The sequence below is a fragment of the Maylandia zebra genome, linkage group LG7, assembly GCF_041146795.1.
Source record: "Maylandia zebra isolate NMK-2024a linkage group LG7, Mzebra_GT3a, whole genome shotgun sequence".
NCBI classification, from domain to species: domain Eukaryota; kingdom Metazoa; phylum Chordata; class Actinopteri; order Cichliformes; family Cichlidae; genus Maylandia; species Maylandia zebra.
The window spans coordinates 17191043-17197042 of record NC_135173.1 but is presented as its reverse complement, the minus strand read 5'-3'; positions in this window follow the sequence as shown (position 1 = coordinate 17197042).

Genomic DNA, 6000 nt, shown 5'->3' with positions numbered 1-6000 from the left:
CAGAGTGTGATTCTCTTCTTCGTCTGACCCCGTTTAACCATTATCTGTCTTCTTTGTGGGCAATTTCAAAGGAAATAATACACATTTCATAATGGATAAATTATTAGGAAATGACAGAAAAAGCACAAACTTGCCCAGATTTAGAGCAGAAACCATGGAAATAATTACATTTCTGACTACAGTACTATTCGCTGACAGTGTACACAAAATGAGTGCCCTGATTCCTAATTCGCAGATCATGACTGCTGTGAAATGCAATTAATGGATTCATAATTTATTTAGTGAGCTGTGATGAGCAAGTTCCTGGGAGCTCACTAAGACAGAATGCAGTATACACTCCATACACACTGGGTAAGCACTAGGTGTGTTTCAAAGGATGTGCAAAAAAACAAAAAAGGAACAGTACATCTAAATAATTTTAGATGTAGCTGCAGTTGTGGTTAGAAGTTTACATACACTCATCCTGGGCTTGGCTGCCATGGCAGTTTTGGACTCTTTAAACAGTTCTTTTTCCAGGGTATACACCCTAACTAATATTTGGTTAAATGTCCCTTGGCAAGATCCTTTTGGTAGCCATCAACAAGCTTCTGGGATAATTTTGGCTTAATAGTTTGGCAGTGGTCCACCTCCTTCATTAGTCCATCCACCTTGTGTAATAGTGTACGAGTATCGCTGGCAGCAAAACAGCCCCAAAGCATAATCCTACCACCGCCATGCTTTGCAAGCTGAACAGTGTTCTTACGTTTGAGACCCTCACCTTTACTCCTCTAAGCATACCTCTTGTCATTGCGGCCAAATAGCTCAATCTTTGTTTCATATAACCATAAAGCTTTTCTCCAGAAGACATTTGGCTTGACCGTGTGGGCAGATTCAAATTTCAGTCAACCAATTTCAAATGTCAATTTTCATGGCAGGCTTGAACCTTAGTGGTTGCTGAGTTGTCCCTGAACATCCTAACCCACGGGTGTCCAACTCCAGGCCTCAAGAGCAGGTGTCCTGCAGGTTTTAGATGTGTCCTTGATCCAACACAGCTGATTTAAATGGCTAAATTACCTCCTCAACATGTCTTGAAGTTCTCCAGAGGCCTGTTAATGAACTAATCATTTGATCCCGATGTGTTGACCCAGGGTGAGATCTAAAACCTGCAGGACACCGGCCCTTGAGCCCTGGGGTTGGACACCCCTGTCCTAACCAATTCCCTCTTTTCTGATAGTCATAGTTAGGGTCTTCTTTGAGACCTTGGTAGTGACACATCTGAATAACTTGTACTTATGTACAACTGTTTGAACTGATGATCCTGGAATTGTTTGCTATTAGGCTTCTGTGATGGCATACGCCTAAAAGCCTGGTGTGTGTTGGGAAACTAACCAATTTAAAAATTCTCTACCAGTCTTGCCAAGAACAGTGATAAAATATCCAGACAAATTATGGCAGAATGGTGTTGATGTCTGCCAAAAGTGACTTGTCAAGGTGTAACTTTCTAATGGACATTTATCCAAATATAGGGTCCTATATATACTTTTGACCCTGTGTAGGTTATAGAAAATCCAAAATAAATTAAAACTTGTGCACCCTATTCTTATTTTGTTTTTAAGTATTTAAAGAAGTGTTCTGCAAAATCATTCCACCCTGGAAAAGAACAGTAAAAGAAATCATTAAAACCCTGAAATTACACCCATGATTGTGTGTAAAGTTCTGACTACAGCTGTACATTAAAGAATAAAATGTGTTAAACTCCCTGACACACACCAGGTTAAACATAAGAATAAGAACCAAAGGTCTCTCTGGGGTGATACAGATGTCAAAACAGCCTATTTTGTGGAATGAGTGTCAAGCAGAGGACACGGTCTATCTCTGTTTTTGTTTTGTTTTGCTTGTTCAAAGAGACAGATGCCATGGAAGCAGTCTGAAAAATGTGAGACAGCAAGTTTCCCTGGATGGCTGCCATGTCCCTGCAGGTACAAGAACACGAGGATTTGGGAAGGAAGCAGGACGCAGGTTGGTGATAATTGGGGGTACCCTCTGGAAATCTCTGCTTTGTAGTTAAGCTTTGTTTGAATATGACGCTATTAATGAGGATGTGAGGGAAACACTTGTAAAGCCACAAAGCCGGAATTTATATCAGCTGTACTAACAGAAATGTTTTGCATGCTGTTCATTTAACCACAACTGGCACGCAGTGAGTGATCTGATGAAGTGATGCTGGTGGAAAAAAAATGTAAATACGACTTCAGCTGAAAGATCCTTCAGGGTATTGTGTTCGTTTACAATACAAACCAAATCATCTGTTCAAATCGACAGGAAGAGGCCTAAATATGTAAAGCCTAAACTCAAATGTTCTCCAGCCAAATTATGCTGCCAGATATTTATCCTGTGCAAGGGCCTGATGGGCTGCACAGTGACTCAACTTCCACCCATTCCTGTCTCAGTATAACAAGTGTTTAGGCTGTTTGCCATAAATCATGTCCCTGCCAGATGTTGCCAAGCAACTGATTAATTAGCAGAGCCTCCTGAGTGAGTAACAGTGGAGCCAGTATGGGAGAGCTCATTTCAGTCCCAGTGGTCCAAAGACCCCACCAGCTTTGACACCTTAACGGACATAGAGAGCCATTTATTTTATATCCACAAGGAGACTTTTGAAGGAATACTTGAGTACATGATTTGGGAAATAGCACTTATTTGCTTTCTTACCCAGTGTTAGATGAGAAGGTGACTACCACTCGCATACTTACGTGACCTGCAGAGTTAGACACAGCAGGTGGTTTGGTTTGATTAATGTCCAAATTTTAAACTGAATACATCTTAGTGTAGCTAATTTCACAAAGTATTATATGCTGGACTAGTTAATCCACTGGTTGCCTGCCAACTGCAGAGTGATGACAATATTCACGTGTTTCTAAATAATATACTTCTTAATTAGTGATTCTTAGAGCTGCTGGTGGAAACTTTATTTTTCCTTTTTTTTACATTTAGTCAGAAAACGCCTGGTTGTTTCTCACTTATGCTTGCAAAAAATAACAACTGGTGATTTAACAGTAGTGAGAGGGTATTAACCTTTTCATCTCACTCTTCACAAGAAAGCAAGTTATCATTATTTCCCAAAATTTCAAACATTTTAACCAAGAGAGGGAAAAATCTATTTATTTAAACACACAGTGCCTTTAAGACGGCTTAATTGCTTATGTAAAGGCAATATATGAAGCTACATTAGGCCTCAGGTACACAGATCTAGAGACTGGTACGTGATAACCACAGATTGCCAGGGTAAACTGTGTATTTTCCGGTTGATAGATTGCTGGTTGGTGGTAGTGTCAGGTGAAATCAGTCACAAAGTGGCACTGCCCCAAAAACCTCATCCAACCTTGCTTTTGTTGCTAGCAGATTGCCACATTCCTCCATTGTTTGGATGCAGAATTATCTGCAAACACTGGGCAACTACCCAGCAAGTGATGGTGAAACAATAGCAATGCGAGCCAGAAACGAAGTCTTTCCCTTCAAAGTTCATGTAAAAGATGGGCCTTGTTGTGCAACAAACACATTTCAAAAGGGACAACTTTTACTTGTTTACCTGGATTTTTTTCCCCCACAGAGACAAATATCCTGCTTCTAAATTTGTTGCCTTTTTTTTTCACAGTAGATAATCAGCAGAGGATGGATGGATGGATGGATGGATGGACGTTCCAATACTCATATTGTAATTTGCTTGCGAAAGTGTCCTAATTTTGCAGTTTTCTTGTGCACCATGGTTTTAAGATTTAGTTACAAATCCAGTAAATATGTGTTTTATTTAAAAAGACTGAAAAGAAAGAATTTCATGAGTAAATCATGGCATGAGACTGCATATGTACTGGGTGCTGAACAAGGCATCCTATGAAGTAGGCTTTGGGAGTTTGTTGCCAGTGTAAGTGGATGAGAAAAACCTCTTTTTCTTTTCTTTTTTCCCCAATGATCATAGCTGGCTGAGCCGTAGTTGAACAAACATAGCTTGCATTTTCTGTGCCAGAAATGGCCTCAATCCACAGGACAGTGGGTCACACTTATACATGCGCACAAACACATGAAGACAGATGTTCAAATACTTAACTGACCCAACTCAGACATTATCAGTTCTTCCATGCGGTAGAGTCAAAGCTGTCTAATAGAGGACGGTGGTCATATTTTGATGCCCAACTCCATTTGGGTTAATAAGAGGACTGTAATTAGCTGGGAGGATGGAGAAGGTATATGAACCATGTTAGGAAGCTAAATGGTCCAATTTTCCCAGTCATGTGAATGCCTTTTCCCCACATCACTCTTGGCAGTCAGTGAGGCTAAAAGACACAATTAATCTCCCATGGCTATTATGGACCCAGAAAATAGATGGGGAAAGCACACTGAGACAGAAAGGGGATATGTAATTTGCTGGGGATCACTGCACGTTGGCTGAAACCAGCTATAATTAAAATAGCAGTCAGCAAAAGTTTGACAATTGTGCTATAATTTGTAATGGGCTAATTAAATTAACACTTCATAAAGGTGCTTTCTAATTATCTTGTAGTTATACTGTTTTGCGTAGCACATACATACAGTGCTAATTTTATTTAGTTCAGTTTAAGTAGCTGGAATATTTTGACAAATTGCAAAGTAACATATAAGGCAAAACCATTTAAATAAACAGTTCCTTCTTAAAAGATTTTAATGTGTTCAGGAGAGGCACTAAAGAGGAACTTGTGGCATCGTCTGAACTCTGCAGTAAGACACCAGAGACGTTCTACAGGCTTTGATAATACCCTGCCTCTGTGTCTGTGTTGATAATACCTCCCTGTCTGTGTCTATAGAACTCATAATTCCTGTTCTGTCAGACTGGCTCTCGGTAACCATTATTTGTCTTTAGTGGCATGAGCTGGATTTGGCAGACCTGTCACTGCATGCACGCTTGCATACTGTTTGCATGTATCAGTATTACACATTCCTTAGGATAGATTCAGATCTGTACCACTGTCTTGATCCTGAGCTGAATAACAAATGAACATCTCTGCTGCCTTCAGCTTTAACTCGCTGATTTCCCTGGGCTGGAATTTCTCCTAATAACCAACTGCCTGCCTCCCTCAACACAGCAGCACTGTCAGAGAATGAAAACTCTGATGCCTCAACAACTTGCATGCTGCTGGATGGAGTTTTTTCTCCAACAGATGGCCATTTGCTCAGGGCAATAACAATATCACTGGAATGAGATAGCAGGAATACTAAGCAGTTATGAATTTGGGTTCATTTTCTGTTAATTTTCTGGTCATGACAAGATGTGTTCCTCAGTCTACTGGGTTGCCATGTTTAGTTTTCCTGTGATACCTGTGGGGTTTTTTCCTTTCTGTGTGCTTATTTGTTATTTTTGGCATGCCAACTACCTCTGTTACTTTAGATCTAGATCTTGGCTGTTTTGGGTCCCATTATTTTCTTCCTCAATTTCACAGTTACCTATCTAATCTCATTTTGCAAGGCAATTCAACCTCAGTCTAAGTAGCAGTCTGAGAGTGACATCTCCCAGACTGTTACGTATTGTCCACAGCCTATTTACATTAAAGCAGACATGACTCTTTAATGAAGTGTATACCATTGTAGTAATCCTCTTTACTTTTAATGTAAAAACACATAAGCTCTAACTGTGTATAGATGCTTTAGTGTATTCTAGAGCTTTGGTTGCTTCACAGCACTGAGCCGCTGTAGTTATCCCCCGACACCAGGCATTACCACTGGCATTCTGCTGTCTGACTCAAAGTTCCAATCGGCCAATGAATACCAAATCAGCGCTTTTAAATACAGCCAGGAATACACTGTCAAAAGGAAAAATGGTTCGCCGCCACCCCCACCAACACTACCCCCTATTCATCTGCAGAGTCACATTTCAAAAAAGGCGCAGGGGTTTCAGCTATTCTCATCTTGAACATCTCCCACAGGTGTGGCCGTAACTCTGTCTCGACACACTCTTGCACTTAAGCCCTGGGATGATATCAAACCAAGATC